General features: G+C 42.7%; 1 protein-coding gene across 11 annotated transcripts in view; it reads left to right on the top strand.

Annotated features, from left to right (window-relative positions):
• Positions 1-486: 486 nt before the first annotated feature.
• Positions 487-27459, top strand: part of CD1D (CD1d molecule) — a 44186-nt gene continuing 17213 nt past the window's right edge. For 2 of the 11 annotated variants that reach the window (XM_055112896.2, XM_055112901.2), the window contains exons 1-6: positions 488-659; positions 11473-12452; positions 15903-15997; positions 20225-20341; positions 22566-22762; positions 23751-23929. The gene's annotated coding sequence lies outside the window, so the exon portion shown is untranslated. Of the gene's footprint in view, positions 660-11472; positions 12453-15902; positions 15998-18649; positions 18826-20224; positions 20342-22565; positions 22763-23750; positions 23930-27459 lie in introns of all 11 variants that reach the window. The other 9 variants (XM_055112898.2, XM_055112881.2, XM_055112912.2 and 6 more) reach the window with 9 other exon arrangements.

Below are 27459 nucleotides of genomic sequence, written 5' to 3'. Positions count from 1 at the left end.
TAGGAGTCCAGGCTTTTTCCAAACACACACAAGCTCCCTCTTCTTCAAAACCATAAAAAAAATTCGTTCACAAGTTTAGTCAACTAATATTGTGTGCCTTTTTTACACAAGGTACTTTGGGTGGAAACATGAACAAAACGGGCTCACACTGTCTCAGCCCTCACGGGGCTTAGTCTAGTCCAGGAAGACAGACTAATTTGAAACATAATTGGGAAGCGCTGTGATGAGGAAGGCACAGGGAGCTTTGGAAGCAGATTAGTCTCCTACCTTAGGCCTGGCAGTGTCTGGACTCCTTCCTGATAGTGTGCTATCTACACTGAGACCTGCAGAATGAGGAGGAGCTAGCCACAGAAAGATGGGGAAAAGAGAGAAAGGGTTGAGGTGAGTGACAGGTGTGCTGGGCAAAGGAAACAGCATCTGTGTAGCAGAATGTTATGTATCTGGAACCCTGGAATTGTCAATTATGACCTCAAACTGAGGACAAACAGGAGCATTCACATAACTATGAAGCAGGACTAATCACCAATCCCACCATGGGCAGGACAGCAGAGATCGTCACTATGCTAACTGCCAGGAATAGGAATCCACACACTTCCGCCCACTGCATCCTGACCTGAAGTGCTACCAGTGTCTGTTGGAGACACGCTCACATGCAACAAGTAATGTGAAGTGGCTTTATTATAATACAGACAGGCAGCAAGGGACAAAAGAAGCCTAGGATCCATTGTGAGGCAGTCCTCAAGGCTCAAGACAGCTGTCTGGGAAGGATAGAGTCTTGACTGTACATGCCCCCCACACAACACAGCTGAGAGGCCCTGAAAGGCAATTCCTCCTGAGTTACATATCTCAGGGGTCATGTGATTTACTGGGCAAAGCTGAGAAGGGTATCTTGCTTCTAGAGGAGAGAGGAATAAAGCCTGGGCTGTCCCAGGCAGCTTCTCTCTAGCTCCAGATGTTACTTTCTCTAGGAGGGACAGAAATGAGGCTTGGGCTGTTTCAGGCAGTTACTGCCTATTTTGGGTTTGTTTGTTTGTTTGTTTGTTTGTTTGAGAAGGTGTCTTGCTCTGTTGCCTAAGCCGGAGTGCAATGGTATGATCTCAGCTCACTGCAACCTCCGCCTCCTGGGTTCAAGCTATTCTCCTGCCTCAGCCTCCCGAATAGCTGGGATTACAAGTGCCTGCCACCATACCTGGCTAATTTTTGTATTTTTAGTAGAAACAGGGTTTTACCATGTTGGCCAGGCTGGTCTCGAACTCCTGATCTCAAGTGATCTGCCTTCCTCGGCCTCCCAAAGTGCTAGGGTTACAGGCATGAACCACCATGCCAGGCCTATTTTGGGTATTACGTTTTCAGCATATTCTACAGTTTTTTTGAGAACTGCAAGCAAGAAGGGGTGAGAATTAGGTCAGTCCAAGGCCCCCTGGAGGACTGTCCTGCAGTCACCCCCCACCAACCCAGATATCCCTCTTAGCAAAGCTAGTGCATTTAGTACGTCCACAGACTTCCCCAGATCTGGAGGTAGAGGTTTGCCTTGTCAGGCCGATGTGACACCTTCACTGACACAATCTTGGTGCAACATCACTGAGTGAGCCAGAGTACATTTTATTAGGCCCAGGAGTATTATAATCACAAGCAGGGTGGCTGTACCTGCCTGAGCAGTGACCTACCCAAGGTTCCAGTGATCCAGATAAGAATTCATTAAAGAGGCCAAAGAAGGATTCTTCAGTTGTCCCCACTGTCTGCAGCAAGGTGGGGCTGCATTCGGATCTCCTCCACCTGTGTCTCCACAATAACTATCTATCTGTCTATCTATCTAGAGCAGGAAGTGCTGGCAATGACATTCCTCCTGACTGGTCTAAAAGGAAGCCTAGAAGAATTCTGTTGTCCAAAACAACTTTCTTGAATAAGTTGAAGGATATCTGCTGGGCTGCTATGGCAGGGGCGGGGGCAGGGGCAGGGTCAGTGGAAGAAACAATATCTTTCATGGTCAGGGACAGATTTTTTTTTTTTTCAGCTCTGACTCCTATGTATGGTACCAAAGCTCTCATAAAGGACATAATTCCAGAGTCAGCTCCTCCTCCTAGCAGGTCCCTAGGTAGCCTGGTGTACAAGTTTAGGCTGCTGGCCCAACAGTTCATCTCACCCCAAGGAGTGCTGTCTAGGGGCAACTCCAGCAGGCCCAATGTATGGAATCCCCTCATCCATCAGCTTTTCAGGCATGACATTGCCCCTCCCATATTTGGGTCACCTCCAGCTGCCCTCAGAGAAAGATGTAGCCCTCGGGTGCACACAGCATCCATTCCCCTGTTTCATTGTTCAGTGACCTGTTCATAGTACGTAGGCATTGGCATTCACCAGCTAGGCCTCATTAATCACATAGTTGTATGAGCTGAGTTCTCCCATTCGATATTGCTCATGAAGCCCTACACAGAGGACTAGCATTTGTTCAGTCCTTGTTTTTGTCATCACTGCTGGGACATTTCTGATCCAAGTAGTCAAAGGACTATGTTGCGTCAAAGCACCAGCCCACCAAGGTTTTGTTAGGTGTGATTCTGACACTTTGAGTCAGTTAAGTTGTAACAGGCACCTCTAGCCCCCTCTTAAGTGGCAAGTGCCAGATCCTCACTCAGTAACCAGGGCTTGGATTCTGTTAGTGTACGTTGTGGCTTTAGGAATGCTTGTGTACTTTACCATTGGCAGGATGAGAGGGTCTGTGTGGTCTGCAACAGAACAAAGTCTGGGATGGAGGATCCAGCACTTAGTCAGGCAACCTGCAGTGGTCACAGCTTGGGAATGCCTAATGAAAGTGTTATGCTCCAGGCTTCTACTGCCATGTCCTCATGGAAGAAGTAGATTGACAGGTTACTTCCCCTTCCCCTTCCCTGAGGTCCAGGTAGTTCCTGCCTAACAGATAGGGGTTGGGCTGAGGTGGTGTAGTGATCCAGTCTGTCCCAGTTCCCAAGCTACCACCTCTGTAGGCACCATTACCCTTGTTGCTTGACCCAGGCCTTGCAGCCTCAGTTATCTAGCCCATGTAGGGAAATTAAGTCAGGTACAAATTTGACATCTGATAACACTACCCACCTGACTGGAAAGATCAGACATTCCCAGTGCCACTAGAGGAACCCTAACACCTGGTACTCCTTGGTTCTGTCTCCCACTCCTGTAGTATCCCATAGAAGGGAGGCAGCAGGGGAAGTATCACCTGAAGATTAGAGTTGGGGAGGCCCTGTTCAGGGTGCCAAAATGGCCTGAATCTCGAACTTACCTCCAGAATATGCACTCTTAAGGGAAAACAGAAAAAGAATGGTTGGGAATACTGAGATTAGGATTTCCCAGGCATAGCCTAATCAGGTGGTTGCCTGGTTCACCTCCATCTCCACCAAGCTCAGTGTTTTCCCAACATGTGCTGCAGTGCCATGTTTCTTTTGCATTGGAGTGTAGAATTTAGTGTCCATACTGCTCTAGTCAGATGCAGGTATTCCACACCAGCAGGCTGTCTTGATGTCCTTTTTTCATTGCTGTCTGAGCCAGCTAGTGATTCCAGTGTTCAATAGCTCCATTGGCCTGCACATAACAGGGTGCATGGAAAGTCCATGATACTCCCTAAGAGTGTGCTCATCACGTTCCCTGGGCAGTGAAGGATGTTCCTTGGTCAGAGTAAAGTCCCATGAAGTGTCCAAAAATATGACATAATTTCCTCTCAAGGGGCTCTATGGTAGTCCCAGCATTCACATGAGTGACATATATGTCTCCCTTCCAAGCAGCAAGCTGCTGCCATAGTCCTATTCCCCATACAAGGAATCCATTAATAGTCCAGTCACTTAGTTGCCATTCCTCTGACTGAATGGCTAAGTTGTTGGCAACAGCCCATAAATTCGTGAAAATATAGCAAGATACGATGGTAGAGGTGGCCTGGATGGCCATCATCATTTCCTGTAGTTTGACCCATTGGGCAGAACATTCATGTTGTCTCAATCAATATATGACCATCCCTTGGCCAGATGGCAGCCACAACCTCGTGGACCTGTCTTCTTGTTTTACAGCTCCGTCAGTAAACCTGCCATGCCATCAGTAGGCAAGTCTCTGAGTCTTGGGCCCTGGATGGCCTCAGAGGGAGCCAAGCCAGCCATTCTGGAGCATTCAGTATGGCTAGCTTGGCTCCTTCTGATAAGCCAGCCATTTGTTTATGGAGCATACTGGTCCCCTGGGGTCCTGGCTGGGCTCAATCTTGAATGTACCATTTATATTTGATAACTGATATCTGTCATGCACATCCAATTGTATAGTTGGGGTTTGTGAGCCCTCAAGTGGGAATGGCCACTTCAGGTTACAGTGTCACATGTGTCCTTCAGGCTGTAAGATGTTCAGTCCCCAAGAGTGCCCAATAGCAAGCAAGGGGTTGAATTCAGAACAGACATATCTGGTGGCTGCCTCAGGCAACTTATGTGTTTATTTATTTATTTATTTATTTATTTATTTTTTGAGACAAAGTCTCGCTCTGTTGCCCAGGCCGGAGTGCAGTGGTGCGATCTCAGTTCACTGCAACCTCTGCCTCCTGGGTTCAAGTGATTCTCCTGCCTCAGCCTCCTGAGTAGCTGGGACTACAGGCACACACCACCACACCCGGCTAATTTTTGTATTTTTAGTAGAGATGGTGTTTCACCATGTTGGCCAGGATGGTCTCTATCTCCTGACCTCACGATTCATCCGCCTCGGCCTCCCAAAGTGCTGGGATTACAGGCGTGAGCCCCCATGCCTGGCACAACTTATGTGTTTAAAATGAGAGGCTGGTATAACCCAATGGCAGTTTTCTGTTGGCACAGACTCCAGTCAGCAGGCATGGGGGTTGTGGACCTCTAACTCCATTAAGCTAGCAGGCTGTCAAGGTTTTAAAGTCAATGCCTGGGCCACAACTTTTTGAATGGCTTCCAAGGCCTGCCATTGCAAAGGGCTCTTTGTTCAAAGTGGGGAATTTGTTGGTCACTTTGACTAAGGGGGCCAGAAGGACACTTAGGTAAGGTACATACTGTTGTCAGTATCCAAAGAGGTTGACCAGCTGTTGCTGTTGGGCCTCCTTTTTATTAGTGGATGCTATGAGGGTTAAACATTTTTGCTTGACTTTATCTGGGATACTTCTTTGGCTTCCAGCCCAGATGGCCTTGGCATTCAGCCTGGGACAGTCCATTGTGAGTCTCCATGCCCCAAAGGCATTTCTGACTGGCCAAATTGGGCAGTTACACTGTGAAAGCGTAGCTTATAACATTTTTATCTGTAGCAAGTTTTGAATTAGCTAAGTAATGTCCTGTTCTCCATTTAATATGTAATACTGCTTTTTTTTTTTAGTAACCCAATGGGTCCTGAGTAGCTTAGGTGGCAGGCAGGAGTGCCTATACCCCACTGTTAATGGCTTGAATTCTTAGCTGTGAAAGGACATACCCCCTCAGGCAGTGGTGATATTTTGTTCCAGAAGCAGCCAAAATGTCAGTGCCTACAATACACTTAGTGATGGAATCATGATCACTGGCACCTGAAATGGCCCAAAGGGCCCCACCCACAAGCAGATAAGCACCACAAGCAAATAGGCACCATGAGCTACCATATTCATTTCCAAACTTCCTGATGTCATCAGTTTAACTTTTTTTCCCCTAAGGGGACCTGGAAATATTGTAATGTGGGCCCCAGGGCACAAGAACCCCAGAAAAGTCTGAATCCTTCTCCTTCCCCCTTTTATCCTGAGAGGAGTATGGAGCCATTGGTACTCAGTGGGGACCCAGAGACCTTGGCTCCATTTCTAACTGCACCATTCAGCCTGAGACATTTGGGTCTGCAATGTCCTTTATCAAACACACCGCCCAGGCTGCGTAAGACTTCCCTGGCCTTCCTCCATATCCATCCTTTAGATAGGCGGTCTCCCCATCTGTGAAGACCCACCCTGTGTGTGTTGGTTCCCTCTCAGATGTTCCAGGGACTGTCTGAGGACCTCTTTCCCATTCTCTCTCAAGTGCCTCAGGGTCCATCAGAATACCCACTTCCTGAGCTCTCTGGCCTGGGAATGAGCGATTACGTAAGTGCCCAACACCCAGGGAATTGTACACTGCTCTATCCTGTTTCTACATTCCATACCCTCTCCTCGGTCTATGCAGCCAGCTCACTCCCATCTGCAGGGGAGGTGGGGAGACTATGTTTCGCTTATCATCCTTCCCTCCCCATGACTCATCCAGCTGCATGTCCAGTCAGTTCCTGAATGCCCAGGCTGACATCTCTGCCTTGGGTCAGATACAGGGGGATATCACCATCCCACTTCACCAGAAAGCCATGGTTCTGTCAGATCAGACCCTGCTCATAGCATCAATTTTGTGAGGCAGGTTCACTAATAACCAATCCCAAGAGAAGACTCCCACTACAAGCAGGACAGCAGAGATCGACACTATGCCAATTGACAGAAATAGGAGCCCACACACTTCTGCCCACTACATCCTGGCCTGAAGGTCTACCAATGTCTGCTGGAGATACACTCACATGCAACAAATTTTGTGAGGTGGGATTATTACTTATAGGCAAGCAGCAAGGGAAAAAAGAAGCCTAGGATCCATTGTGAGGCAGCCCTCAAGGCTCAAGGAAGCTTCCTGGGCAGGATTGAGTGTTGCCCGTACATGCCCCATGTGCACCACAAGTGAGGGGCCCCAAAAGGCAGCCCACTATGAGTTATATACCTCAGGGGTCATGTGACTCACTGGACAAAGCTGGGAAGGGCATCCTGCTTCCAGGGGAGAGAGGTACAAAGCCTGGGCTGTCCCTGGCACCTCCTCTCTAACTCCAGATGTTACATTCCCTAGGAGGGACAGGAACAAGGAGGCCCAGTCTATTTCAAGCGGTTCCTTCCTTTCTCAGGATATTGTATTCCCAGCACATTTTACAGTTTTTCTTGAGAATTACAAGCAAGAAAGAGAGGAGAACTGGGTTTGTCCAAGGCCACTTGGAATATATTGTCCTGCACTAACATCCTAGAGGTGCCATTAAAAGTGGAAAGTTAGTTCTGCTACCCCGAACCATACTACAGCTCCCCATCCTTAACATCTCCTAGATTTAAAACCATCCCCTAGAAGATAATATGGAGGTAAAAAGAGAAAGGGCACTGATGGAGTCGTGTGAACCCAGCCACGGAAATGAGTGATGTGACTTTTGTTCTCACCTCCTCCAAGTGAGGGGTCTCCAAGAGAATCACTCATAGAAATTGGTGGGCTGGCAAGAAGAGACTGTTATCTCAATCTCTGGTTGGATATCTGCTGATGAGCTTGTTGATCTGTACTCTGTGATCACTAGAGCAGGGAGAGAAGGATGACAGGGAAAGAGCTATCACTCTTACCACTTGGTTTAGCAAGGATGTGTGAGTCAAATGAACAGTGTGGAAATCGGTGTGAGTTTACTGTGAGTTAAATGAACAGTGTGAAACTCAACAGGGTGTGGGCCATCTTGCCGGTTCTCCTTCCAAGAGAATTGGCTGCCAAGCCAGGGAACCTAGTTATACCACCAAGAGCAGGGCTGAGGGGTTGTGGGAAATAGTTATGAGGCAGGAGAATAGGGTCTGAAGGCAAGGAACCTAAGGCGGTTTCATGCCGACTTCCTTAGAACTAAATTGAAAGGAAAGCCTTAATTTTCCACGCCTAAGTAACAAAAGGACCAGAAGCTGCTCCCTTTAAAAACTCCTACCTTTTCTGCAGGGCAGATGGGAAACTGAAAGTACCTCTGATTGGTTGCTTTTTGCAATCAATCAGATGTTTGCATAGGAGTGTAACTTTGTAACTTCACTTCAGCCTCTGATTGGTTGTTTTCCACAACCAATCAGACTGATTGTGGGCCACCACTTCATTTACATGGGGTGAACACCAAGTGGCCGATGGGAAACCTCTAGGGGGTATTTGGACCCAAGAAAATGCTGCATCAGAGCCCTTGAGCCTCTGCTCGGCCTGCTCCCACACTGTGGAGTGTACTTCCACTTTCAATATATCTCTGCTTTTGTTGCTTCCTTCTTTCCTTGCTTTGCTGTGCATTTTGTCCAATCCTTTGTTGAAAACGCCAAAAATCTGGACAACTTGCAGTCAAGACCCTCTACCAGTAACAGTTTTAAGCTGCAGCAGATCTCCCATCAAGGAATTGTGTACTGGGGAGAGCTCCCAGGGAACTAACCCATGTGCCTATTAAGAACTAGCATTTGGGTACCTTCCAAATGGAAGGTATTCGTGACCAATCAGCCTTCAACTGAGAGGTGGAGAGAACCAACAGACAATTGCAATTAAATGCCCAGTTAGGCAAAATGACTTTTGGCCCTCACTTCCCAGCCCTCCCTGATTTTTCCTCGGGGTCCCAACACAATAAGTATTTTTGGGAAAGGCAGACTTCTATTAAAGGACAGAATACACCACTTCCCCAAACCAAGTTCCACTGTTCAAGTCTGGCTGGTGCTGAGGGGAAGGAAGGAAGTTTTGCAAATCTCACTGCAAAACTTGAAATGAGATGTAAGATTTTAAGTGGACTGCATTAGACTGGACTTCTAATAATTAAGTAAACAGAAAACTACAGAATCCGTCAGGGCTGGAAGAACTGAGAGTATGGTTGAAGGCACTGGTTAAAACCTCATTGAGAATATGTTCAGCAGAGTTCAGAATGTTCATTAAGTTGTTTCTACATGCAAAAAGTCTTTGAAGTAAGAGGCAGCCTGGTTTGTTAAACTGATAGTTTCTGAAGATGACTGGAACACAGAGGGAGAGAAGGAAGTCTGGAAGACTAGGAAGAAGTCAGGCAATGACAGCCTTGTTAAGGTGTTCGGACTTTATTCTGTGGGCCAAGAGAAGCCATGAAATATTTTAATGATCAAATTTGCATCTTAGAATGATCCCACAGCCAGTAGGGTAGGGACTAGAAACAGGGAAATCATTTAAGCAAGAGAAAATGGTATGGCAGTGGAGATAGAGAAATGGCAGTGTGGATGGAGAAAAGTGGGAAGATATGTAGGTGGAGAACTGTCAGGAATTGCTTACTGATGAGACGTGGGCTCGAGGGAAAGGCTAAGGAAGCTTCTCTTTCCCTACCTCTCCTTCCAACTGGCCCTAGAATTGCTGTCCGGTTTCCAGTCCCTGCTCACACTTCATTCAATGGTGGAGGAATGCCCAGCTGCTGTCCCATGGGGGTCTGGAGGTCTATGGGCACCAACTGTACCATTTCCACAGTCTTTCCAGCAGGGATAGGAGGCAGGCTGTGCCTCGAGTGTCATCTGGTTTGGAGGCCGAGGTCCCCACGTTTAAGTGACTTGCTTAAGACCCCACAGCTGGTTTGTTACAGAGTCCAAATTTCACCCTCAGCTTTAGGGCTCTTTTAATAACACTTCATTGCTGCATCCCGAAGTTAAGCAAAAGAAACAAAATAAAGATAAAAAGGAAAGCACTGTTCCAAATGCATAGCCTGGAGCATAGCAAAATATGTAATTAAAGACCCGCGCCCTGATGTCGGGGAGCCTCGATGTGCGCATGCGTCCCAGGCTGAGGCCGCCGGAAGAGGTCAGGCGGTTCGCCCGCGTTCCAAGTTGGAGGCCAGCCCAGGACAAGGAGAGGAAGTGCGCATGTGCTCCAAATCATTTCCCGGCCGAGGAAATTGGCTAAGACCGTTAGCTAGTGGGAATCGGAAGAGAATGGGTCACTCGGGCTGTGCGCGGGGCACTATGGGTGTTGTAGTTTTTGCAGGGTGGTAGCAATTTGTTCTTTTAAGAGGAAATCTTCGCGACTAGTTGAGTCACGAAGATTTTTGAGAAAATCATTTGAGAAAAAGTTGCTTGCACGGGGGAATCGAGTGTGGACTAGCTACGTGGGTGTGGCTTAATTCTGCTGTTTCTCTTTTGGATGAGACATTGAATGAAGTGTGAACAGGGACTGGAAACCCGACAGCATTTCTAGGGTCACTTTCTGCCTTGCCTTCGTTAACGCTCAGTTCCTCCCACATCTTTGACTTCCCTCTATAAAACCTACAGATTCCCTTTATTATTTCATACTGGCTCCGACTAGTCGTAAATACTCTGTTTCTGTCCTCTTTCTCACATGCAGTTCCTGGAATCTTCATCCTTCTCTCCCTCGTGAGTACCTTTTCTTGTTTTTGTCCTAGACAGTGCTCCTCTAACACTCTGCCCTTGCCCCAGGAGTCACGCCAAGGACCCTAAGAAAAGGATCCCACAGTAAATGTTTTTAGGCACGAGCAGATCGGAACCATCCTACTTCATTTCACTTATTTCTGCTTCTCTTCTGATCCTTGTCTCTTCTGGTTCCACCTCTATGTTCTACCTCTCTGTAGCCTCTTTGCTTCTTTGAAGTCTGATGGCCTTAGATAGGAACTCTCAGACCTGCCATTTTGTCTCTGGCCTCCACAGCCTGTCATTTAACAGAGGACCTAACCCTGGGTTGACTTCTAGGTCAGAGAGTGGGAAGTGAAAGAAACTGGAAAAAGAGAGGAAACTGATGTATTTAGGTTTGAAGAAGTCGTCAGGGAGATATATGGTGAAAGAGGGGGAAGAGAGAGTAAAACTTCTTGTGCCCTCAAAAACTCTTTAGTGCTGGCTGTGTGCAGGGGTCTGTGAGCTCTGTGGTGGGGATGCATTAGTTAGAATCCTAGATGCTGAGAGTTCAGTTGTAGAGAACACAGATATACAGATGAGCAACATTGCAGAATGACATCGATTTATCTTTTACCTTTCTGTGTGTGCTTCTGCTCCTTCCCACACCTACCCCAGCTAATTCCAAAGTATTTTGCTTCTTCACATCTTTCTCTATTATACACTCCACTTCCCATTCTTAAGGCCCCTTTCCCTTTGTTCTGACCCAAGCTATTTCTTTTGTATATAATGTTAAAGTCATATTTTAGTCTAGCTCTCAAAAACACCATGGTTGTATTTTCAAAGAACTTCCAGAATCTGCTTATTATCTCTTTCAAAGCATGAAATATGCAATAAAACCAATACTATTTTTCATTTTAAAAATATGTAGAGTAATAGTTGAAAGTGGAGAGTGATAATGGATGAATGAAAGTTGACCAGAACCCAGGAGTTTGAGACCAGCCAGGGCAAAATGGTGAAACCCCATCTATACAAAAAATACAAAAACTGGCCAGACACGGTGGTGACTGGACCTGTGGTCCCAGCTACTCGGGAGGCTGAGGTGGGAGGATCACTTGAGTCTGGGAGATCAAGACTGCAGAGAGAGCCATAATCATGCTACTGCACTCCAGCCTTGGCGACAGAGTGAGATACTGTCTCCAAAAAAAAAAAAAAAAAAAAAAAAGAGAGAGAAAGAAGGAAGGAAGGAAGTTGGAAATTTGGCTATACCTCATTTTGGTTTTCTTCCTTTGTTTTGAATTCTCAAAAATGTTGGATTCCCATAATACTAATATACATTTGAGACATGTATTTTTTTTTCTTTTTTTACTCAGGTTTGGTTAGCAGGACATTTCCAGGGTATCACAGTATACTGAAATATTACAAGAAAGGTCCATAAATGCTGTACATCCTCCAATCTGTAAATTGTTCAGCAACAGGAAGACAGTGAAAGATAGACGGCAACTCACCAAGAAGAATATGTCAGTGATTTCCCCTAAGATGTGATTGTTCCACAGAAGCATTCTTCAGGGGAGTGGGTCTGTGCAGGCAGTAAGTGGGAAGATCTTCACTTAGTGTGCCGTCCTTCCTCAGCTTCAAGAGAATCCACTTGAAGGAGAAGTCCCATATATTATGTCCAATGCTGTGAAGCATCTTTTGGTGCCTTCATTTCATCCAACACCAAAATCCTCAATGGTGAAGAAATCTATAAATGTAGTATTGACCTTGAGAAAAAGTTGAGCACAACTGCACCCTCATGCAGCACTGGAGAAACCTACACATGTAAAGAAGGACAGTTTTCATTTGACTCTCAGAGCTGATTGTATATTGGCAAACATATTTTTCTGCCATTGCTTAGGGATAAGAAATCTAACAGAAACATCAAATAAAATACTGAAGAGAGAAAAAAAACACTTTTTTTTTAAGGCCTTCTAGAAGGGGCAATTGAGCATACTCCACATATGTTGGCTAGTTTACCAGGAAAAAATAAAAGGAGCCAATTTGAGCAGTGGACTCTAGGTGACAGTTCTGTTTGGGCTGATGAAATCGATCAGCCATGAATACTCTGTCAATGTCTCCCACTACGATTCTCTTGCCATTTTTTTTTTTACCCAACCTCCACTATTTGGCCTAAACATCACCTCTGTCAGTCTCAGAGTTACACTCTCCCTCCTGTATTCTCAAATTTTCACATAGTTGTATGTGTGATTATAACATCATGGTTTCAGCTGGTTTCATCCTCTGGTCCGTTTACCCACCTCTTTTGATCATCGCCTTTTGTCTGGGCCATAAGTGAAAGTAAAAAGGACATTAGGTGAGTAGGAAAGGAGATTTGTTCACAATGCCTTTCACCTTGGCATTTGCCTTGGCTTCTGACCTTCTTTACTCTGGGATGCTTTTCGTGACCTCTCACACCCCACGATGGGTTAAAGGGTCTTTCCTCAAGTTGGTTTGCCCCAACTTTAGTACTTAATTATGCTGTATTATGTCAGGCTTAGGTGTATATCCACCTTACTAGTTGTAATCTCCATGCAGACATGGAATATGTCCTATTCAGCACTGTGTTCCTAGCACCTGGCATACAGTCAGTATGAGTAGATGAGTGAATGTAAAGCTCTTATTTTTGCTAAACCCCTTTAAACCTTCTTGCATCCCTCTTCCCCATCATTTTTTCACAGCTCTGTGCTTCCCGTCCCCCATTAGTCCCCATCATTTTTCCACAGATCTGAGTTTTTCCCCCACCATTTATGTTCATACATTTTGCTTAGTTAAACCCAGCTTGCTCGTCACTGGCTACATGGAAAGGTACTGGATATGGATGATTGCTTTTAGTATCAAAATCTGTCGGAAGTGCCTATATATTTTTCTTCCAGCCTTAGGCTTATTTTATGAAATTAAAATAAATATGAAGACTCTCTAGGTCTTGAGTTAGTATCACTTGAAAATGGAATTTCTCTGAATATTCTCTGAATAGAATAGTTTCTTGCTTGTTGCTGATATTGAACTGTAGGCCATTTTTGTAAGGATGATCAACTCTGAGTCATCCTTACATCCTGTGAAGAGAATAGACTTGTGAAGAGGCTCATCTTTCTTTAGTTTGGGAGTAGTGTTTTCATTTGATTATATTTAATGTTGGGAATTCATACTACTTCCTAGCATATCATGACACCACAATGTGAAGTCCCCATTTAGGAGGCACTAGAAATCTTCCTCATTTCACTGCCTGTTCAATTTCTGCCACCCTTTAAGCTATATTAATTATGACATGTCTTCCCGGATAGATGTAGGTGCCCTGGAGCAAGGCACACCAAAAAACCACTCCTTGTTCAACTGCCTAATTCATTGTAAAAGCATATTCTTTATGATGGCCTCAATATTGCCAGTATTTTCTCTTTTCATATTAATGTCTGAAAAATGGCTCTGGGATTCAGAAGCTGGAATTTATATTCTTTGTCACTAAATAGTTTCCCTCAGTTCATTTCATTTTCACTTGAATTCCCTCATATTGGGAATTCCCTGGGGTTACACACCAACCTTCCTTTGACTCTCCCCAGGTGGCTCATACAACTCTATTTGAGGAAAAGATTGTTGGGAAAAGAAACTGTACAGCAGAAGGGGAAGCAAGAAAGGGAAGAACAATTTTACTCAAAATGGTACTTCTGAGTTTAGTTTTCTTTTCAGAGATGCTATGAAGTCAAGCGTACATTTTTCCTTTTGCCAGTTATTCATTCGTTTTATCCTCTTTCTTTTGGGTCTAAGGATTCTTTCTAGGCCCAGTGAAAACTTTTCCTAGATGATGTGTCCATTTGAAACATACCATGTGCAGAGAATCCTGATAAGGTGCAAGAACGCGATCAGGATTGTTGTGAACAAGCTTTGGCAGGGGCAGGGGTGTGTGTGTTGGAAGCAGTGTGCAGGGGAGATGTAGAAGGTCAGCTTTGGTTCCCTTTTTTTTCCGATCAAAATGAATATGAGGAGGATGTTTAGTCCATTAGGAGAGTCTAGAGAGGAAAGGAATAAGGGAGGGTGAGGGAGAGGTAGAAGGGACTACAAGGAGGTCCATTTTACCTGGACTATGTATTTACTGTACCTGGGGAGCATTACTGAAATGTACAAAGTTGCCTGTTAGGAAAGGGGTCCTGGCTGGTCTCCCTCCCACTGGAGGCACTTTGACCACAATTTTATAGATTGTGAAACAAATAACTTGTTCAAAATCTCACTGCTGTTAGTGACAGAGGAGATGAAAGAACCAAGGTTTGAGCGTTGTTTGACTAAAAAGCTCTTACTCTTTTCCTTATGTTCTGTTGGCTAAGGTATGGTGGGGTTAGGGTGGGGTGGAGTCACTGGCATTTCTGGTACATTCCTGGAGTTCTTCATTAGTAGGGAGGGGTTGTTGGGATGCAGATGTGAACATGGACATGCTAAATGAGGACAAATTATACTGCTGTCTCCTGTCCTTTTTCTTCTTGTGTTCTGACCCTTCATCACTCAGTCAGACATACCAGTGGTTACATACTCACACTACAGCACCTTGACAGCATGGACAAACATCGAGGCAAGGGAGGCATATTTGGGCAGAGTGGGAAATGATCTTGGTCCTTGGGAGTCTTTGGGGATTCTGCTGCTTTTCTTCAAGTACCCCATTTTTTTCTGATCATTTGTGTGTTTGGGGTGAGGTGGCTGGTGCCTAAATAGGCTGGTGCCTAAATAAGATGGGATCTAGTGTTCTGGAACCTATGACTTCATCTGCTGCTTGATGTAGGCAGATCTACTCAGGAAATTCCCCCTTCACCTTCATTGAATCTATATTTTCATCCTCAAAATCCTGGACTACCTCCTTCTCTTTCCACTAAGAGTCTTTGCAGACAGTCTACTGGGATGGTTAAAGAGAATCAGCCAACAGCTTGACTTGTTTCATTTGGTTCTTGGGTGAGCAAACCCCACAGGAAACCCACTCTTTCTCTTGACTTCATAGCGACGTGGAACAGACTTGCTTGCTCTGCTTTATCAGGCTTGGGTGATTGATTATAAATTGAGGTCTCTTACCCTTGGATTATGACAGCAATATATGTATATTATAGACATTTCAGAAAAATCATAAAATTATGAAACAAAAGTCACCTGTTTTTATCTTTACCTAGAGAAAACACTGTTAACATTTTAGAAATTGTTAACATTTTAGAAATTTCCCTTCCAATAGTTTTATCTGCACATATATAAAAATATATTAATATATACAGCTACATTTAATAAGATGTAAATTAAAAAGTTTGAACAAGGCTGGGGAGAAGGAACCAAAGTGTTCCTAATAGTTGTCTTCTTTTAGTGCTTTTTTCCTTATATAAACACTTAACATCAAATGGGACTGATAAAACAGGATTGTAAAAATTGTAAAGCTACACTATAGATAGAATAGTAGAGCTTCAATAAGTAGAGCACAATTGCCTTAAGGCAGCACTGTTGTCCATGGTTATGTTTCCTGTACCTATTGCTGGGTGGCTGATGGGAGTGTCTTATCAATCTGGCACAGGATGGGCAGCAACAGTCAAGGAATGAAGCCAGACATTGTTGAGTCAGGCCTGAGGGTTGAGTGAGGCTATGCACAATATGATTAGTCCCAAATTTAGAAGTTAGAATGGCTATAGAATATATAGTACTATCTAAGAGAAGTATAATGCAAGCCATGTGTGTAATTGAAATTTTTCTAGTAGCTATATTAAAAAGGTAAAAAGAACGAGGTACAATTTTATTTTTATTTTTTTAGACAGGATCTCACTGGGTTGCATAGGCTGGTCTCAAACTCCTGGACTCAGGCTCAAGTAATACTTGCCTCAGCCTCACGAAATTCTGGAATTACAGGTATGGGCCACTGTGCCTGGCAATAATTAATTTTAATAATATATTTAACCCAGCATATTCAAACTAATTTCTACATGTAATCAGTAGTTTAAAAATTATTAATGAGGGCCAGGTGCGGTAGCTAATGCCTGTAATCCCAGCAATTTGGCAGGCTGAGGCAGGTGGATCACAAGGTCAGGAGTTCGAGACCAGCCTGACCAATATGGTGAAACCCTGTCTCTAATAAAAATACCAAAAAAATTAGCTGGCCGTGGTGGCATGCGCCTGTAGTCCCAGCTACTCAGGAGGCTGAGGCAGAAGAATCTCTTGAACCTGGGAGGCGGAGGTTGCAGTGAGCGGAGATTGTGCCACTGCACTCTAGCCTGGATGTCAAGAGCAAGACTCCATCTCAAAAAAAAAAAATTATTAATGAGGTGTCTTACATTACTTTATATATGTAAGTTTTCAAAATCTGCTATGTATTCTACACTTACAACACATGTCAATGCAGGCTAGCCATATTCCTGGTGCCAATGGCTGCCATATTTGATAATGCAGATCTGAAGAAAGTTGTACAAGTGGCTAATGGCTATGATATTGAGTAGTGCAGATCTAAAGAAAGTTGAAGTTTGTAGTGGAAAAAGGGATAGTGTAAGTGGTTTGGCACTAAGGTTGTGAATCATGTAAAGATGTTGCATATCTTTTAATGTGCTGCCAAAGTAGGAAGCATGAGTTGTGCTTGTGAAAGGAAAATATCTTGGACCCCAAAATCACTAAGGGAAACTCCAGCTGGAAGCTGCTTAGGGCAAACCCGCCTCCCATTCTATTCAAAGTTACCCTTCTGCTCACTAAGATAGATGCATATCTGATTTGCCTCCTTTGGAAAGGCTAATCAGAAACTCAAAATGTAACTGTGTCTCACCTGTCTGTGACCTGGAAGCTCCTTCCCGACTTCAGTCTTCCGGACTTTCTTCAAGTTGTCCCGCCTTTCCAGAGTGAACCAATGTACTTCTTACACATATTGATTGATGTCTTATGTCTCCCTAAAATGTATAAAACCAATCTGTGCCCTGACCATTTGGGGCACATGTCATCAGGACTTCCTGAGGCTGTGTTATGGGCGTGTGTCCTCAACCTTGGCAAAATAAGCTTTCTAAATTAACTGAGACTTGTCTAAGATTTTCTGGGTTCACAGGCTTGTGATTTACAATGGACCATAAGGTGTAGGAATAAATAATTTGAGACAGTGTTGATGGCAGGCACAAACTGAGTGGCTTAAAACAATGAAATTTCTCAAATTTACAGTTCTAGAGGTAAGTCTGAAATGAGTCTCACTGTGCTAAAATCAAGGCATCAGTAGGACATGTTGTCACAGGGTGAACCTCAAAACTGGGGCTCAGCCTGGGAGGCCACATGGCTTCTTGGCTTCACACAGAAAAGAATTCAAGATTGAGCCAACAGAGTAAAGTGAAAGCAAATTTAGTAAAAAGTAATGGAATAAAAAGTGTGGCTACCCCATAGGCAGAGTAGCCCTGAGAGCTGCTGGTTGGCTATTTCCACGGTTATTTTTGATCATAGCTAAACAAGGGGTGGACTCTTTAGGAATTTTCTGGGAAAGGAAAGGGGCACGGAATTCCTGGAATGAGGGTTCCCTGCGTTTTTCGACCATATCTTTCCACCATAACTTTGGGATGTTGCCTGGCATTTGTAAACTGTCTTGGCAGCTGGTGGGAGTGTCTTTTAGCATGCGGATACATTATAATTAACATATAATGAGGAGTGAGGATGACTAGAGGCCGCTTTTGTCACCATCCTGGTTCTGGTTGATTTTGGCTGGCTTCTTTACTGTATGTTGTTTTATCAGTGGGGTCATTGTGACCTGTGTCTTAAAAACCAAGTCCTGCTGAACTCCTATTTCAATGTGATTGTTACCAAGTTAGTGAAGAGGAGATTTGGGTCAGGGAGGTATGGCAGGGGACCCGATCCCACAGGCCTTGTGGGCCATTGTAAGGGCTCTGAGCGAGATCTGAGCCACTGGAAGGGCCTCAGCATATGAATAATGTGATGTGACACATTTAGTTTCTTTTTTTAAATTATTTTTTGAGACAAGGTCTCACTCTGTCACCCAGGCTGGAGGGTAGTGGCATGATTATAGCTCACTGCAGCCTCAATCTACCCAGATTAAACAGTCCTCTTGCCTCAGCCTCCTGAGTAGCTGGGACCAAAGACACACATCACCATGCCCAGCTAATTTTTAAATTTTTTGCAGAAATAGTGTTTTGCTTTGTTACCCAGGCTGGTCTTGAACTGCTGGGCTCAAGTGATCCTCCCGCTCAGCCTCCCAAAATGCTAAGATTACAGGCATGAACCCTATGTGTGACCTGACATATTTTAAAAGGCTCTCTCTGTGTTACGATTAAGAACTGTAGGATGCAAAGGTAGGGCAGAGAGAGAGACCAGTGAGGAAGCTCTTGTAATAGCCTGAGTGAAAACAAGAAAAAGGAAACCTGCTGATAGGGGCCCAGGTAGTTGTAGTAGAGGTGGTGAGTGGTGGTAGCATGTTGTTGGATATATTTTAAAGGTGGAGTTGATAGATTTCCTCATGGGATGGATGTGAGCTGGAGAAAAGAAAGGAGGACATAACGATTCTGTTTTTTGCTTCAACAACTGTAGGAAAGGAGGTGCCAGTGATTAAGAAGAGAAAACTGGTATAGGGTAGGCCTGGCTCCTCTCCAGCGCATAATAATGTAGTAAATATGTGCACCACTGTGATCAATCCAAGTACCACAACTCTGTGAGGGGGCATTAATGGACTCCATTTTCCAATGAGGAAATTCAGATTCAGGAAGGTAAGGGTCTTGTGCAAGTTAACACAGCCAGTATAAATTAAATTTGGTGCTGAAACAAGGACTTACTGGCTGGTCCTGTAGTTCTCACAAGCTCTCAGGCTTGCCTCAGCTTTTCACAGTTGATAGCACCACAATAAAGCAACACAAACAGGCCTCTAATGTCCTCTTATTGTTCATGACCTGACCTAACTACTTTATTTTACTTATCTATTTATTTATTTGGAGATGGAGTTTCACTCTTGTTGCCCAGGCTGGAGTGCAATGGTGCGATCTCAGCTCATTGCAACCTCTGTCTCCTGGATTCAAGCAATTCTCCTGCCTCAGCCTCCCGAGTAGCTGGGATTACAGGCATGCACCACCACGCCTGGCTAATTTTGTATTTTTAGTGCAGATGGGGTTTTGGCATGTTGGTCAGGCTGGTCTAGAACTCCTGACCGCAGGTGACCCACCTGCCTTGGCCTCCCAAAGTGCTGGGATTACAGGTGTGAGCCACCTCACCCGGCAGACCCAACTACTTTAGCTCCTCCCACATATCTTACCAATTTGCTGCAAATTATCTTTTCTCACCTTGTGATTCATAGTCCCTTCTGGCGCCCTCAGACCTGATTCTAGGCACTACTTGCCAGATAATAATCTTTTACCTTGTCATGGTTTCTTACAGACTATGCTTCTTTGGAATCTACTGGGGTTTCTTGATTGGTAACTGGATATTTTAAAACACAGACTTAATAGGGAGCATGTGTCTCTGCTTTTACAGTTTGCATGTATAATTCAAATCTGGGTTTTTATATTCATATACAGCCTTGGGAAAAGTTTTTTAAAAAGATTAGTTTGTGTACATATTTTATTCATATAGCAATTTTGCTGGGTCTGAGCTTTGAATGAGGGTGATATCTTTATGATCATTTTAGCTTCTCATAGATTTAACTTGACAGTATAAAGCTTAAAAAATCAGGCAGTTACCAAACAATTATATTAGGTGATAATTCTTAACTATAGAAAAAGATGAATCGCTAGGTTTTTTTTTATATGGGATTTTTTCTCTACAGATGAGTATTTGCTACCAGATAGTTAGCAACTTGGCAGAGAAGCAATAAGGTAACACAACCCAAAGAGAAGATAAAACTTTGCAATTGGAGGTGAATCTGAAAGGCAAGCTAGAATAGCCTGAAATAGCAATGTGAATCTGAAACTAACATTTGATATTCATTAGGTTAATTTTCACTGAACTTCCTGAGATATACTCTTTATTCAATGAGATAAACTTGTGCAATTTTTGACTTATGAATAGTTGAATGCAATTATTACTTGGCGTTTAAGACCAATAATTACATTATTATTTGGTCTTAAACACCAAGTAATAATTGCATTCAACTATTCCTTCATTCAATAATGCTAGGCACTATTCTGAGTGTTGGAAGATATAGCAGTGGACAAAACTGATAAAACATCTCTGCCTTCATGAAGACTAATGAGGAGACATGTGCCCAGTGACAAAGTTTAGAGTCAAGAACAGGTGAGTCCGGGGAAAGAAGAGGACTTGTTTGACTGTGGTTGGGATTCTGTGGTGGAAAGCTTTAAAGAAATGGTGAGGGACAGGGAGGCAGTTAAAATGAGAGTTCTGGGGGTGAGACAGGATGTCAAGATGGAAGGTCCCCAGCCTCCGGAGTAGAGCTCAGGCTAAGCACTTCCTCTTCCCAGGGGAAAAAGAACTTAAGATCTAGTCAGTGGAAAACAACTTAAGATCTACTCAGTGTTCATTAGGTATTTATTGCATTTTAAAAAGTTAATTTTTTTCTTCATGCCCAGAGAACTTATTTTATACAAATTTTTGTTTTATGAAGGACTTAAACAGAATTTTTTATCAAAGACTGCTGAAAGATTGAATTGTAGAAATATTGGAGGCTAGTTGTGTTATAGTGTGAGGGAGCTGTTTAAAGATACCAAATATAGGGTGGGGATAAATGAATACTTTTTTGAATGGAAAATAATAGATTTTTTGTGCTCTTAGTAGTCAGAAGAACACAGGATTTTCAATACAGATTAGTTCCGTGATCTTTCCCCTTCTTTGAAAGAAGCAGCAAAAAACATGCAGGGCAAGTCATGACACAGAAGGCATTGGTGTTGTGTCAGTGCTTCTTCAATAATTTTGCCAGGTGCCCCAAGTTCATAGATTACATTAAATTCTTTCAGTATTCAGTTGGAAAAGAGAGGGGTTTCAAATGGAAGAAAATTCTTACAAAACTTTATAGGTTAAAGTAAGTTATAGTGCAAAGCAAGCCTTTAAATAGAGAAATATAAAGGTAACATAATTTGGAAGAAAATAATGCAAGCTATTGTTAGCATTAGATTAAAAAAAATGAAGTACTAACAATAATATTTAAAAAACAAAAGCCTCTACATTTAAAAAAATCTCCAAAGGCTAATTGTACATAGACAAGATTATAGCTGTAATCTATGAAGTCATGCAATTTTAAAGTAAGGACTCAAGATTACACAGGCTACCTTGTACAAAGTTACCAGCCACAAACCAGGACAGGAATGAATCTCAGATTCATTACAGCTGATTTTCTGGAGACGCTTAATTTTAAGCTGCCGCAGCTGAAACAATGCCAGAAACCATTAGGAATTACATGTCTTGAAAGCCAAACAATAAACATAGTTTTATTATTGGGCAAATCCATGCTTAAACAAAGTAAGGACAGCAGAGCTAGAAAGAGAAAGGAGGCAGGATCTTGGTAGAAGATTGAGTAGCCCTAAAAGAAGGGGAGGGAATTTTTATATATTTATTTGGGGAGCTAGATAAAAGGAATTGACCTGCTGAGCACAGGCTTAAAAGATTTTGAATTTTTAGCATCTAAAGATGAATACTAAGAAAAACGAGGGTACAGATGATTAGTGTATAAAACCAAGAAGAATATGGACCAAGCCTGGAATATTTTTAAGGTAGTATTTGCATTCTGAGTATTTCTAACCTAAGTGAGAACCATGTGACTAAGTCTTTGGCTCACAATAGCTATTGGCTCATCTGGGCAACTCCTCTCATACTTCCATTGAAGCCAAAGTGTATTAGGTCCACAGTTTAACATATTTTAAAAGTAGGGCTTAATTAGAAAACATTTACTGAGTACTTGAGATGTGCCTGACCCTGTGCTTAGCACTGAAGATATTGAGATAAATGGAGAAGTCTCCATACTCCAGGAACTCACAGACTAGTTAGGGAGACAGGATGGTAGATAGTGGCAGTGTGATGAGAGCTGTAATAGAGGCATGCACATGATTCTATGGAAAAACAGAACTATCACTTAGCTCAGATTGGGTGAGGACTGGGGTTGATGAGAGAGGTTCGTGGATTAAATGGCGTGAGACTGATGAGTGACTTGAAATTAGCCTGCAGATGGGAATGGGTAGGTTGGAGAAGCTGGAATGTGTTACTAAGAGAAATTGGATTAAGACTCAGCTAAAAAATACCAAGTATCTACTATGTTCCAGGTGATTTATACACATTATGTAATCTCTTACATAAGACTCATATGAGATTCTGATTTCATAAATGAGAAAGCTGAGGCTCGAAGAGATTAAATGGCTTGCCCATAAAGTGGAAAAAAAACATGTTTTAAAGTCCTCTTTTAGTCCACAGTGTCTCCACTTTTAAAAAAGATATAGTTAAAGCTAATCTTCTAGCCCAATTTCTCTTAGTGTCACTATGAAAAATAAAACTCTGTCATTATTGTTTGCAGGGATGTCTGGCCTCACTTTGGATAATCTCGACCTTTTCTGCTGCAAGCATAACACTAGATAGAAAAGAGGACCTGTGAAACATCTTCTCCACGTTTCCCTTCCCTAGTGGGAAGCTTATTGTTTCAGAGTCAAGAACTTGGTGCCAGGCTACAATCCCATGGCTACCATTCTCTAACTGTTACTTTGCACTTCTAAGGTGTGTTTTTTAAAAATATGATTAATAATGGTGCCTAACTTGTCAGGCTGTTGTGAGAATCAAAAGAGAAAAATAAATGTAAACTGCTTAATGTATTGCCGGCACATAGAAACTGCTCGAGAAATATTGGCGATTAAAGTGTTATACACTTTAAAGTGAACAGGCAAATTCACTTCCCTAAACTCAAGTTTCACTCATTGATTTGAACCTTGGTTGACATTTCATCTTCTCTGAAGCCTACACTGTGGTTGTAGGCTGTGGATGAAACAGAAACTGACCACAGGGGTCAGGGCCAGGGCTCTGCCAGAGAAGCCAGCTAGATAGAAACTCAGTTTTGATGCCACTGTGGAATACTATAGGCACATTTCTATTTGAGATGTGGGTGACTACCTAGTCAAGAGCTGAGAGAGGGATGAGACAATGAAGTAAAGAAGTGGAGGGAAAAAGAATGTGGAGAGGGAAGGAGAAATGGGATGACCTGGCTGGCTACAGATGCAGATGAAGGGCAGATAGAAAGAGAGAAGAATGAGATAGGTAAATGAGAGTGGAAGAGGGATAGGGAGAGAGAGAAGAAGGAGGAGGAGGAGGAAGAAGAGGAAGAAGAAGAGGAGAAGGAGGAGGAGGAAGAGGAGGATGAGGATGAGAGTGTGATGGGGGAGAAGGAATCCAGAGGAATGAAAGATCCAAGAGATAAGGCAACATACAGTTTTTAAAAAATCTCTGCAGGTGTAGCTAGGTGTCTGTTACATGAAACTTACTCTTCAGAGGCATTTGCTTTGTAAATTTGTGAGTCATGGAGTAGAAAAAGGAAGTTGACAAAATGACAAGTGCTTCCTTTCTCTCCTTGAAATAAAAATTGGAGATTCTGAGAAGGCACCCGTTAAAACCAGTTTTTCTCCATTTTTTGGGTTCTCTATGAGCTTTGTTCCATTTCACTGGTGGTTATTCTCCTGATATGTCTTAGATTTCCATCTTATTTGAACCATAGATCATGAAAGGTGAGCCCATGAAATTAAACTTTTGTTAAAAAGTGGAAGAACTTCAGAATTGGAAGACCCCCGTCCATGCAGTAATCTCTTCAACAGCATATTTGGCAGATGATCATCCAGGTCCAGTATGGATATCACTACTGGCAGAGTTCACAAAAATCAGACCATCCTTTATTGGGTAAGTCTAACAGCTATACAATTTTCAGTTGCACTAAAGTTTGCCTTTTGATAACTTTCACACATTGAGCTTAATGTCACCAGCCAAAGCAACTGAAAAGTGATTTCCCATTTCTTCCTGACAGATCTTTAAATACTGGCTAGTCTTTTAAATTGTTCTTCCTTTTGATGATTTAAGACCTTTCCTCATTCTGTAGGGCCTCTTCTAGGAAGGTTGTAATTGTAAATGTTCTTCTTCAGTCAAAGTGCTCAAAACAATACAATATGAAACATCATAGTGGACAATTCATGGCAACAAGGCGGAGTAAGATAATAGAGACTGCCCACCCATCCCAATGCATACTTCAAAGACTTGTAAATACTGAGTGAAATGTAATCTAAAGATTTAAAACAACACAGCTGAGCTCAAGGGAGCCTTCCTATAACAAAGAGAAGTATTAAATAGTGAGCAGACAGAGCAGCAGCTCACAGTGTCTTGGTACTGGTTTTGCCTAGGTGCTGGGGACTGAGTTTCTAATGTCCATGAAGGGACAGAAGACTTTACCTTGGGATAGTGGGAGGTGACACTCTGCAAAAGAGGTCCCCTAAAACTATATCCTCTAATAAGTGTAAAGTCTATTACAAAGGGAATAAAACCTTTGCCCACTGGTCCTGGGAAGTGATGAGAAAAATTGCTAGGGCTCTGAGTTAATGAAAAAGAAAAAAAAAAAAAAAAGGATCTGGGAGAAATGAAAACCCCAGGCCTGTAATATGCACTGGTTTGGGGGCCTCAGTATTTTGTTGTTTTCATACGGCGTGAACCAAAAGCTGAGAAACACAAGAACAGGTCCAGAGCCATTGTCATTCCTAGGGCCCTGGCAGAAGCAATTGCAAAATAGTTCTACATGGACTTTTTCATAACCTAAAGGATGGTACTTCCACAAGGGAAGATAATGATAAAACATTAATAAAAATATCTATGAAGATGAGGACACAATAGAAAGCACAAGTTACATTGGGAAAAAGAGTCAACAGATACAACAAGATAATTCACATCCCAATAATTAAGGGTAATAAAGCAATATGAAAGAGGTAAGTATGCTTAAAATGTTTATTGACCAAAAGAAAGGAACAGAAACCATAGTGAAAAAGAAGACAGTATGATAAAAATAACAGAAAGATGTTTAAAAAATCATATTTTCAAGAAGTGAAAAATATTGACAAATCAATGGACAAGTTAAAAATAAATAACAGATCAGGGATAGTTGATGGTAAATTTAACAAAGTAGAAGATAGCTCTGAAGAAACTACTCAAAAATGCATTGAGTGATTATCCTAGTCCATTTTTTTGTTGCTATAACAGAATGCTTGAGACTGTCAAATTTATACAGAAAAGAGGTTTATTTAGCTCACTGCTCTACAGTGTGGGAAGTTCAAAATTGGGTGGCTGCGTCTGAGCTTCTGGTGAGTGCTTTGTGCTGGGTCAAAACATGGTGGAGAAATGGAAGGGGAACTGGGCATGTGCAAAAATGGGCAAAACATGATAGGCAACCTTGCCTTATATGAACCTCCTCTTGCAGGAACGAATCTATTTCCACGAGAACTAACCTAGTCTCATCAGAAAGACATGAATCCATCTTAATGATTTTATAATTCTAAAATTATGTCTTAAAGGTGCTATGTCAAAACACTGCCACATTGGGGACCAAGTCTCAACATGAGTTTTGGTGGGGACAAGCCATATTCAACCCATAGCAGAGATAAACATAAGGAAATTATACAGTGAAGCTAAAGAGACATAGAGGATAAGACGGCAAAGCAACCATTAAAACAATGAGAAAATCACAAAACTAAAGAAAATTTTGGGGTTTAATTCTAAAAAGTACAACTACTCTTGGGTTAATATATGAAAACATTTTTGGTTGGGGTCATTACAAACAAGGTAGTTGTGAACATTCTTGTGCATATCTCCTGACACATGTAGACATGCATTTTACTCAGGAGTGGAATTGCTAGGTCAGACTTCAAATAAACAATCTAATGATGCACCTTAGAGAACTACAAAAGCAAGAACAAACCAAAGTCAAAATTAGTAGAAGGAAAGAAATAGTAATAATCGGAGCAGAAATAAATGAAATTGAGACTAAAAATCGTACAAAAATCAATGAAATGAAAAGTTGTTTCTTTTAAAACGTTAAACAAAATTGGCAAAACTTTAGCTAGACTAACTATGAAAAAAAGAAAATACCCAAATAAATAAAATCAGAGGTGTGAAATTGCTAGGTCAAATCTAGACTAGATTGCTGTTTGATATATATAGTTTCTATTTCAGTTTATGGTGTATAGTAGGTCTCTATCCACTGTGGATCTACAGAAGTGGTGTGAGACTCTTTGATCCAATTTTAGATTCTCTGACTCTGCTATATGACCTTAGCCTATAGGGCACATTTCTTCTTTGGTTACCTGTAGAGAACATATAAAGAGTATATCTACAGTGTTCATAGCTCCCTAGGCTTCTATTTTATCCAGCAATGCTTGCTATGCTTTTGATATTGTCATGTTACCCCAAATACTGTGTCTACATGCAGAAACATTCTCCTCATATCCTCCCCCTACAAACATGCTTGCACTCACTATCTATATGTTTTAGATTTGATTCTCCTAGGAAAGGAAGTTTCCTGTTTCTTCAGGGCTGAAGCTCTGCTTTCCCTCACTCTATCCTACTTCCTTCATCTCAAAAATATGTATTGAGTGCCTAAATTCTCCCAGGAACTATTCTAGGTGCCGAAGACTGCAGTGAACAAAACCAAGAAAGTTTCCTGTAGAGTCTTTTTTTTTTTTTTTGAGACGGAGTCTCACTCAGTCACCCAGGCTGGAGTGCAGTGGCGAGATCTCGGCTCACTGCAAGCTCCACCTCCCGGGTTCACGCCATTCTCCTGCCTCAGCCTCCCCAGTAACTGGGACTACAGGCACCCACCACCACGCCCGGCTAATATTTTGTATTTTTAGTAGAGACGGGGTTTCACCGTGTTAGCCAGGATGGTCTCGATTTCCTAACCTCGTGATCCGCCTGCCTCAGCCTCCCAAAGTGCTGGGATTACAGGCTGAGCCACTGTGCCCAGCTTCTTGTAGAGTCTATACCAGGATTAAATAAGAAAATGGCTATAAAGCACTTAGAATAGTTGCAGATGTAGGATATATGCTTGGAAATTTATCTGTTTAACAAATGTTTATTGAGTTCTTCTTCTTTTTTTTTTTTTTTTTTGAGGTGGAGTCTTGCTTTGTCACCCACGCTGGAGGGCATTGGTGCGTTCTCTGCTCACTGCAACCTCCATCTCTCAGGTTCAAGCAATTCTCCTGCCTCAGCCTCCCGAGTAGCTGGGATTATAGGCACATGCTGCCAGCTTGGTTAATTTTTGTATTTTTAGTAGAGACAGGGTTTCACCATATTGGCCAGGCTGGTCTCAAACTCCTGACCTCTGGTGATCTACCTGCCTCAGCCACCCAAAGTGCTGGGATTATAGGCGTGAGGCACCATGCCCGGAAGAGTAT

Source organism: Pan paniscus, chromosome 1 (genome assembly GCF_029289425.2).
Source record: "Pan paniscus chromosome 1, NHGRI_mPanPan1-v2.0_pri, whole genome shotgun sequence".
NCBI classification, from domain to species: domain Eukaryota; kingdom Metazoa; phylum Chordata; class Mammalia; order Primates; family Hominidae; genus Pan; species Pan paniscus.
Note: the sequence above shows the minus strand (reverse complement) of the source record. Positions and strands in the feature narration are given on the sequence as shown.